The sequence below is a fragment of the Schistocerca serialis genome, chromosome 3 (assembly GCF_023864345.2).
Source record: "Schistocerca serialis cubense isolate TAMUIC-IGC-003099 chromosome 3, iqSchSeri2.2, whole genome shotgun sequence".
NCBI lineage: Eukaryota > Metazoa > Arthropoda > Insecta > Orthoptera > Acrididae > Schistocerca > Schistocerca serialis.
The window spans coordinates 45,419,761-45,431,353 of record NC_064640.1 but is presented as its reverse complement, the minus strand read 5'-3'; positions in this window follow the sequence as shown (position 1 = coordinate 45,431,353).

Below are 11,593 nucleotides of genomic sequence, written 5' to 3'. Positions count from 1 at the left end.
TCAGCACACACTACACTAAAATAATGGCCAGCTCCAACCTCATAAATACTTCAAGGACATGTCCTTCACGTCTCAACCACAAACACTGTTCAGTTCCACCCTTAATTGAAGTTTAATTATGCTGAGCTATTAATGATGTTTCATGTCTGCAGTTATGTTATTCAATTAGTTGCTAGTGTATGTACTTATGTAATACTCGCTCTATTAATAATTTGAAGCACAGGATAGCACATTGATTTTATTTCTATGGTATATTGCAGCTGATTAGTTTGCTCACGTGGCAATCCATTTCCACTCGATCAGATGCTGAAACCACAGGTAGTCTCTCTCGACAACCACTAAAGTGTATTAATCATGGATATGCGCTATGCAAAAACCATGGGTCACACAAGAAATGATTTCCAAGATGGAGGAGAGAAGAAAATTGAAAAACAAGAACACTGAAGATGCAAGAAAGATATACCGAAGGTTAAATAACGAACTGCGAAGAGAAACAGAGCAGGCTAGGAAAAAATGGCTAAAAGAGGAATGTGATGAAATTAAAGAACTGGACAGGAAAGGAAGATACGACTTACTATACAACAGAGTAAAGACTATGACATGGGAACAAAACAGAGCAGGAAGTGCTACTATGGAAATTTTGAGTAAAGACGAAGAGGTAGTGTATAAAGATCGTGACAATGTCCTCCAGAGATGGGAAGAATATATAAAAGAGCTATATGACACAAATAGCAAACCAGAAACTCTGGAACTTGAATCACACAACAGTGTAAGTGATGAAGAGAAAGGACCAACCATCATAATGGAAGAAGTAAAGTCTGCCATTGCTGCAATGAAAAATGGCAAAGCAGTAGGTACAGATACAATACCGGGAGAAATACTAAAATGCTTGAACCACAATGGAATAAGAGAAATATTGAGGTTATGTAATAAAATATATGACAGTGGTGAATGGCCTGAGGACTTTTTGACAACAGTAATGATTCCATTGCCGAAAAAACAAGGAACCAAGAAATGCAGCGAGCACAGGACAATCAGCCTCATTTCACATGCAGCCAAAGTGATGTTAAGAATAATTAATAAAAGACTTGGAAAAGTAATAGAGGAGAATCTCGGCGAGGAGCAGTTTGGCTTTAGACGGAATACGGGCACCAGAGATGCAATAGGGCTCCTACGAATCTTGGGAGAAAGGTTTATTGAAAAAGGAAGAGACCTATATATGTGCTTCATCGATTTAGAAAAGGCATTTGACAATGTGGTTTGGGACAAGCTGGCGACTATTATGAGGGAAAAGAGAGTGGACTGGAAAACCAGAAGACTTATAAACTCATTGTACCTTAATCAAAAAGTTTCAGTTAAAGTGAGAGGAGAAAGTACAAACTGGATCATCTAGGGAAAGGAGTAAGACAAGGATGCTGTTTATCACCTACTCTTTTCAACCTGTACTTGGAAAATATGATTGACCAATGCTCATTAGATGACAAAGGAGTAGAAATTGGAGGAAGAAGAGTAGGGTGCTTGAGATTTGCTGATGACATGGTCCTTCTAGCCACAGGGGAAAAAGAATTACAGGATTTGGTGGACACCATTGCAACTAACGGAAAAAAATATGGAATGAAAATTAACACAAATAAAACAAAAGTATTGGCAATAGGAGGAAATAAGGAAATAAAAATTGTGCTGAATGGAGAAACACTAGAACAGGTGCAAAATTTTAAGTATCTTGGAAGCAGGATAGACACCGACTGGAAGTGCACCACAGAAATTAAAACAAGGATAGCAATGGCAAAAGAGGCGTTTTATAAGAAAAGGAGAATCTTCTGCAGCGGTATGGACAGGGAACTCAGAAAGAGACTCATAAAATGTCTTGTATGGAGTGTTCTTCTATATGGCGCTGAAACATGGACTATGAGGAAAAAAGACAGAGAAAGGCTGGAGGCTTTTGAGATCTGGACATGGCGGAAGATGGAAGGAATAAGTTGGATGGACAGAGTAAAAAATGAAGAGGTACTGAGAAGAGTGGGAGAGAAAAGGCAGTTACTAGATGTAATAAAGAGAAGAAAAAGAAATTGGATTGGGCATATATTAAGAAAGAATGACGGACTGATAAAAACAGTTTTAGAAGGTTATGTAGAAGGGAAAAGGAAGCGAGGAAGGAAGAGATTCCAGATACTGGATGACATGATGGACGGTACAACATACAGCAGCCTTAAGAAGGAAGCAATGGATCGCAGAAAATGGAGAGGCAAAGGACCTGCTAATATAGCAGATAACTGATGATGATGATGATGCGCTATGCTAAATTCCTTAAACCTATAGGGCACCATTAGCTGCTTTGTCTCATCTAACATAAGGGTACCTATGGTCGCATTCACACCTCCAACTCATAACCTTAATACATGTAGGTGTGTCCTAGCACACACTACACTAAAATAATGGCCAGCTCCAACCTCATAAATACTTCAAGGACATGTCCTTCACGTCTCAACCACAAACACTGTTCAATTTCATTATTATTGCCATTCCTTGTTATACAAGGTGAGTTCATCATTACAACTCATCTGCATATATTCCATAACACTAAGCAATCTCTTCTACTATTTACTAGTTGGCTCTAATGCAGACAATAGGTCTAATCACCACTTCAGCTTATAGTTACAAACGAATTTGCATATCTTTTTAATATTACTGTGGAACCATTTCCAATAAAACAACACTTTGTACTTATAGTATTACCAAGGTTCTTCCTAAAACGTATATATACATATTTGTTGCTCAGATACATTTATGTCTTCATTACTTCATACCTCTCTATTGTTTACTTGTCACTATTAGGTTTGTAACATACAGTAGTTTCTTCACTAATTGGTGGATAGAATTGTTACAGAACTCATGGCTTGTTACTGGCAATATTTGCAAAATTTGTTATGTGAAGAAGAAATCGAAATTTTGGGGGTAGGAAAGATGAAGAATGAGTGAGACCTGAAATGGGGAAAGAAGATCTCACACAGCTGGGGCTGCACAGCTGCCACACTGTGTAGAGGCTACAGAAAAACCTCCTCCCTACAGAATTCATTGGCTTATTACTGGCTTGATAGCCATACTGGAAAATTTTAGTGTTGGAAAGAAGGGGTCAAAATTTTGGTGGATAGGAATAATGAAGAATGAGTGAGACCTGAAATGGGGAAAGAAGGTCTCACACAGCTAGGACTGCACAGCTGCCACACTGCATAGAGGTTACAGAACAACCTCCTTCCTACAGAATTCATTGGCTTATTACTGGCTTGATAGCCATACTGGAAAATTTTATTATTGGAAAGAAGGGGTCGAAACTTTGGTGGATAGGAAAGATGAAGAATGAGTGAGACCTGAAATGGGGAAAGAAGATCTCATACAGCTGGGACTGCACACCTGCCACACTGCATAGAGGTTACAGAACAACCTCTTCCCTACAGAATTCATTCAGTACCTATGAATTTTTTTAGGTTGATTACATTTCTGAGACCTAATACTTTTTTACTCTTCGGGTACTCCGGCCTATATGCATATGCATGCGGTTTTCCTATAATCCTGAAAGATCCTTGGTATACGAACATGAATTTCCTTGTTTCTGCTTCTGCTGTGTTCAACCTACCTTTACTAAGATCAACATCTCCGTCCCAATACCTTCTATTTTTCAGAACTCGTATAGGCAACTCCCAAGTCTCATCATTAGTTACTATGTGTTTGTCAATATATGGTACTGTAATTACTCTGGTTATTGACAAGACAATTTTTAACTGGCTTCTTTCAAAGTCAACAACACCCTGATACTTTGACAAGAAATCTATGCCAATTAGAACTTGAGATACTGAGATTGTTTACTATTAAGGATGGATGATCAATTACATTACCATTAACATTAAACGGCAGCAAAGCTTCTTACTTTACCGTTTTTGACACCTTGCCAGTAGCACCAATTATTCTCAGTCCTGATACCCTCATTACTGTAAGCTTATCTTTACTAGGTAATGCATCAATGAAAGACTGAGACAACGCACTCACCTCACTGCCACTGTCTATGAGACAACGTACATTGATACCTAATATATTTACTAGTATTATAGGGTGGCTTATTCTAGGTTGTACAGGTGGTTCCTCAAATTCATCCAACAGTTCCTTTTGGATTTGTCTCCAGCTAAAGTGATCGACATCCGTCTTCATTACATGTAGGTCAAGGTGTGTAGGGGTTTCCTGAACCATATTTTCAGCTGCTTTTTCCAGTCAGTCTACTAATTTCAAATCAAAACACTGCATGACTTCATTACATTTAGTTTGCTGAATGTGGCCCAAATTACAGTGGTCGGGGCGACTCTGCGCCTCCAAACCGGGCAGAACACTAGTTACAGGTAAACCACTTTCATTATTATCGTCGGGTTCCTTCTCAAGTGACAACTGGTCACAGCCACTGGGTTCATCGACCCACAACACTCTACCCTCTACATTTTCACTTACCTCCTGCCCTAAATCTATCAGTACAGTGTCAACATGCTGCACAGGCACTTTAGATAAGAGCTCATCATTTTCATTGTAGATATTAGCATGAATTTCTTCTACTTCTTCACCTGACAATTCAGTACTTTGTAACTCTTCCCTAACATTACGTTTCTGCACCTTCTCTTGCTCTTCCCACTTAGAAAGCATCTCTAACACGGTATCAACTAAATACTGTGAGTGGTTTAATATTTCTGCTGTATCATTGGAGGCTACCAACTCATCATCTGAATGCTAGGTTTGAGTATTTAGATCTGTCTTACCAATCGCTGTAATTACTGGTGTAGAAAAAGTAACCACCTGGTGAGTGCCAGTGACCTCATAGACGGGAAATAGTTTTCCTGCCTCTGCCAACTACTGTTTCACTTATTGCCATTATTGTTAACTGGAACAATATTGCTTTCAACACTGTTGTTTACCTGCACATTTTCATTACAAACAAAATTACTATCATCAGGTTGCCATTGTTGGTTATGGTTATTATTTCTCCATTTCCTACCTTTCTTAGGATGGCAAACACCTACTGTTCAGATGTTTACATTCCCATTCTGCTCATTCTTAAAATTACTATTAGCGCTATTACTATTTCTATAATTATGTGCCTGCTCCTCATTGGCAGCAACACACTTTACACATTCCAAATATTCAATGAAATGGTCACGATTGTCTCTAGGGGTGGATATGATTCTAGTTTGCCAATGCCATGGAAATTAGGTTCAAGACCTAGTATTATGATTTCAGGTTTCAGGTTTTCCGTCAAATGTGACAGACATGAAATCCAAGATCTGGCAAACTCTTTGATAGATTCCCTGCCTGCATTGAAGCATTTACCACTCCAAAATTCTCTCAACACCTCATTCTGCTTATGACTAAACCAGTATTCATTAGTGAAAGCTGTCTCAAATTCCGCTAATGTGCTACATTTCAACATGACATTAGCTGACCAATGCATTGCATCACCTGCAATATGACTTCTAATAAATGAAATTTACTCACATTCAGACCAAACTGATGGAAACACATCTTCAAAATCGTTCCAGAAATCTAACGGATGGATATTTTTGTCTGGATCGAACTGTAAGAACTGCCGACACCCGATAAAAGTGGCGTTTGCAGCTACAACTTCTTGTACATTACCATTACCAGAAGCTACTGAAGCTACTTTGCTCTCAATTTTAGCAATGTTAGTGCTAATAGTTTCTACTTTCATTTCAATGTTACCTACTCTTTGCACAACATGGGTAGTATCAGTTTTAATTGCTCCTACCTCTGCTTGACATATGTTCACTTTTACATAACATCTTTAAATCTATCTGGACACAGTTCATATCCCGCCTCTATCTTTTCTGTTAACTTTTGCTCCAGTTTCACATCTTCATTTTGGAAGTCATTACGAACTTTGGACTTTGCTTTTTTTATGCAGCTCAGATAATTGCTGAGCAATATTTTTCTTAATGACAGCATGGTTGGAATCAATCTTATAATTTAAACTGTCCAGTTCTGCTTTCCTCCCCCCATGAACCATGGACCTTGCCATTGGTGGGGAGGCTTGTGTGCCTCGGTGATACAGATGGCTGTAGCGTAGGTGCAACCACAATGGAGGGGTATATGTTGAGAGGCCAGACAAACATGTGGTTCCTGAAGAGGGGCAGCAGCCTTTTCAGTAGTTGCAGGGGCAACGGTCTGGATGAATGACTGATCTGGCCTTGTAACACTAACCAAAATGGCCTTGCTGTGCTGGTACTGCAAACGGCAAAAAAGCAAGGGGAAACTACAGCCATAATTTTTCCCGAGGGCATGCAGTGTTACTGTATGGTTAAATGATGATGGCGTCCTCTTGGGTAAAATATTCCGGAGGTAGAATAGTCCCCCATTTGGAACTCTGGGTGGGGACTACTCAAAAGGACGTCGTTATCAGGAGAAAGAAAACTGGCATTCTAAAGATTGGAGCATGGAATGTCAGATCCCTTAATCGGGCAGGTAGGTTAGAAAATTTAAAAAGGGATATGGATAAGTTAAAGTTAGATATAGTGGGAATTAGTGAAGTTTGGTGACAGGAGTAACAAGACTTCTGTCAAGGTGAATACAGGGTTATAAATACAAAATCAAATAGGGGTAATGCAGTAGGTTTAATAATGAATAAAAAAATAGTAGTGTGGGTAAGCTACTAAAAACAGCATAGTGAACACATTATTGTGGCCAAGTTAGAAACAAAGCCCACGCCTACTACAGTAGTACAAGTTTATATGCCAACTAGCTCTGCAGATGATGAAGAGATTGGTGAAATGTATGATGAGATAAAAGAAATTATTCAGTTAGTGAAGGGAAATGAAAATTTAATAGTCATGGGTGACTGGAATTCGAGAGTAGGAAAAGGGGCAGAAGGAAACATAGGTGAATATGGATTGAGGGTAAGAAATGAAAGAGGAAGCTGTCTCGTAGAATTTTGCACAGAGCATAACTTAATCATAGCTAGCACTTGGTTCAAGAATCATAAAAGAAGGTTCTACACATCGAAGAATCCTGGAGATACTAGAAGGTATCAGATAGATTATATAATGGTAAGACAGAGATTTAGGAACCAGGTTTTAAATTCTAAGACATTTCCAGGGGCAGATGTGGACTCTGAGCACAATCTATTGGTTATGAACTGTAGATTAAAACTGAAGAAACTGCAAAAAGGTGGGAATTTAAGGAGATGGGACCTGGATAAACTGACTAAACCAGAGGTTGTACAGTGTTTCAGGGAGAGCATAAGGGAACAATTGACGGGAATGGGAGAAAGAAATACAGTAGAAGAAAAATGGGTAGCTCTGAGGGATGAAGTAGTGAAGGCAGCAGAGGCTCAAGTAGGTAAAAAGATGGGAGCTAGTAGAAATCCTTGGGTAACAGAAGAAATATTGAATTCAATTGATGAAAGGAGAAAATATAAAAATGCAGTAAATGAAGCAGGCAAAAAGGAATACAAACATCTCAAAAATGAGATTGACAGGAAGTGCAAAATGGCTAAGCAGGGATGGCTAGAGGAAAAATGTAAGGATGTAGAGGTGCACATCACTAGGGGTAAGATAGATACTGCCTACAGGTAAATTAAAGAGACCTTTGGAGATAAGAAAACCACTTGTACGAATATCAGGAGCTCAGATGCAAACCCAGTTCTAAGCAAAGAGGGGAAAGCAGAAAGGTGGACTTGCAATTGGGAGGACGACAGTTCAATCCCATCTCCAGCCATCCTGCTTTAGGTTTTCCGTGATTTCCCTAAATCGTTTCAGGCAAATGCAAGGATGGTTCCTTTGAAAGGGCACGGCCGATTTCCTTCCCAATCCTTCCCTAACCCAAGCTTGCGCTCTGTCTCTAATGACCTCACTGTCGACGGGACGTTAAACACTAACCACCACCACCAGAAAGGTCGAAGGAGTATATAGAGGGTCTATACAAGGGCAATGTACTTGAGGACAATATTATGGAAATGGAAGAGGATGTAGATGAAAATGAAATGGGAGATATGATACTGCACGGAGAGTTTGACAGAGCACTGAAAGACCTAAGTCAAAACAATGCCCCGGGAGTAGAAAACAATCCATTAGAACTACTGTCAGCCTTGGGAGAGCCAGTCCTGACAAAACTCTACAAGCTTTTGAGCAAGATGTATGAGACAGGCGAAATTCCCTCAGGCTTCAAGAAGAATATAATAATTCCAATCCCAAAGAAAGCAGGTGTTGACAGATGTAAAAATTACCAAGCTATCAGTTTAATAATTCATGGCTGCAAAATACTAACATGAATTCTTTAGAGACGAATGTAAGAACTGGTAGAAGCCGATCTCGGGGAAGATCAGTTTGGATTCCGTAGAAATATTGGATCACGTGAGGCAATACTGACCCTACGACTTATCTTAGAAAATAGATTAAGGAAAGGCAAACCTACATTTCTAGCATTTGTAGACTTAAAGAAAGCTTTTGACAATGTTGACTGGAATACTCTCTTCCGAATTTTGAAGGTGGAAGGGGTAAAATACAGGGAGTGAAAGGCTATTTACAGTTTGTACAGAAACCAAAAGGCAGTTATAAGAGTCGAGGGACATGAAAGGGAAGCAGTGGTTGGGAAGGGAGTGAGACAGGGTTGTAGCCTATCTCCAATGTTATTCAATCTCTATATTGAACAAGCATATAGGAAACAAAAGAAAAATTTGGAGTAGGTATTAAAATCCATGGAGAATAAATAAAAACTTTGAGGTTCACCGATGACATTGTAATTCTGTCAGAGACAGCAAAGGACTTGGAAGAGCAGTTGAATGGAATGGACAGTGTCTTGAAAGGAGGATATAAGATGAACATCAACAAAAGCTAAATGAGGATAATGGAATGCAGTCGAATTAAGTCAGGCGATGCTGAGGGAATTAGATTAGGAAATGAAACACCTAAAGTAGTAATGGAGTTTTGCTATTTGGGTAGCAAAATAACCAATGATGGTCAAAGTAGAGAGGATATAAAATGTAGACTGGCAATGGCAAGGAAAGCGTTTCTGAAGAAGAGAAATTTGTTTACATCGAATATAGATTTAAGTGTCATGAAGTCGTTTCTGAAAGTATTTGTATGGAGTGTAGCCATGTATGGAAGTGAAACATGGACGATAAATAGTTTGAACAAGAAGAGAATAGAAGCTTTTGAAATGTGGTGCTACAGAAAAATGCTGAAGATTAGATGGGTAGATCACATAACTAATGAGGGGGTATTGACTAGAATTGGAGAGAAGAGAAATTTGTGGTACAACTTGACTAGAAGAAGTGATCGGTTGGTAGGACATGTTCTGAGGCATCAAGGGATCACCAATTTAGTATTGGATGGCAGCGTGAAGGGTAAAAATCGTAGAGGGAGACCAAGAGATGAATACACTAAGCAGATTTAGAATGATGCAGGTTGCATTAGGTACTGGGAGATGAAGAAGCTTGCACAGGATAGAGTAGCATGGAGAGCTGCATCAAACCTGTCTCAGGACTGAAGACCACAACAACAACAACAACAACAACAGTTCTGCTTTGAGCTCAGCTTTTAAATCCTCTTTCAACTTATTGTATTGTCCATTACCTCAAACCTTTTATTAAAATTAGTTTGGTTGGGCAAAATTCTGTTATCTAAATCCTCTTTCAATTTATTGCAGCCAGCCTTGAAGGAAGTTTCTAATTCAGCTGTCATTTTAGCATTACTGGCTGATATTTCCTGCAATATTACATTTAAATCAATTGTCCCAGTATCTTTGGGTTGCTCATTAGCTGGTTTCTTATCACACTCAGGTGACGAAAAACTAGACCCAGTACCAGAATCATCAAAACTAAATGAAATATCTGATTTATCTGTTATATCTAACTTTTCCTTTTTAAACATTACCACCTCTGATGACTGTTTCATTTTTAAATCATCAGAGAAACTATCATCCAGTAAATTAACAGTCTCTGATTTCTGCTTTATTACAGGGGTTTCTGTAATTGAATCATTGCCTCTTTTCACATTATTGTCAGGGGACAATGGTTCGGATTTCACTTTACATCACTATTTTCAAGCAGATTTACATCTGAACCATTTTTGGTGACACAGCTAGATTCAGCGCTAGCTTCATCAATCCAGATGTGTTGTAATCCAAGGCATTGTTAATCCAATTGCATCAGCAATGTGCACACATAACACTGTTCATCACTGTCCTATTGTTCAGTTGTGTGTCGCATTTCACTCCCGAATTCAAATAATTAAAATCACTTTCACTAAGTTTAAGAGTGTTTTTCCTAGCTGATTAGCACCATATGTGGGGCGGCGGGTTGACAATAAGAATTATATATATTATTTGTTGCCATTCTCAACACAGGCTCTCTAACTACAATGTTGGCAACCAGAAAGTGATTAGCAAAAACATGATGCCTGTAATTAGAATTGACTGTGCCCACTCTGATGGAGAAAAATTTATTGATTATTGAAGTTCATTATGCTGAGGATTTAGGATGATGTCTGGTATTCATAGAAAATGCAGTTTACTATAACAATTTTTGCTATATTCTGAAAACGATAAAGTGTAATATTCCAGACAAATGATTACTCTTATCAGCTATTGTACTATCAGAGCCGTTCAGAGTCTATTGCACAAATCCTATTATCCCTAGATAATGAAACTGGTCAATAATTGTTATCGATGTAAATGTTCAAGTGAATGCTCGCCAAAATTTGATGTTAATACTCATCAAACGCCACACTAGTTATGGTAGAAAGTCTGTCCTGCGGTGACACATGAAAACATGACATATGCAAACTGAGAATAAATCACTGGAGTCATTCCGTAATTAACACTTAACCCCAATGCGAACCCATTGTTAAGTGCATACTGAGTTACGTAATATGGCATCCAAGGCTGTTTCTGGCAACTGCACAAAAACGATCCAGTTTCCGACACAGAGTGCACACTGATACGAATCTAGAAGGGAACTGGGGCCCTACTCTAGCTCGCATGCCCTTATCTATATAGCTGTGGTGCGGACTGCCGAAGGTGAGAGAATTATTTTAATTGTACTGCACGCAATAGATGAGCTCTGAACTTGCCCTTTGGAGAGACGCTACAGCTATAGTTTTATAGCTACCTTTTTGAAACTTCTCACATCTTTGTTATTATAGCGTATCTTCGTTCTACCTAAATCTAAATATCCTAGCTTTAATTATTCACTTACTTAATCTATCTTGCTTCCATACTTTTAGGACACAAAAACAGGAAATCTTGAATTTGAACCAAAATATTACTTTGTGAGATCCAGCATGCTGTTTCCATTAAATTACAATGAAAAAGGAATCCAAATATAAATTTTGAAGTTTCTAGCTCCTTCCTGTTGCTATGATGATTTTTACATAAAATGTCCAAATTTCGAAAACCAGTTAAAGTTACCAAACTGAAACTTAAAACATTATCATTTTAGCATCACTCCTGACATGCTATCAGCTTTTCAGATTATTTACTTAACTTTTGAGATATTGCGTAACATTTGTGATGTCATAGCTAGTTACAGCGGACTAGGCTGGCACAC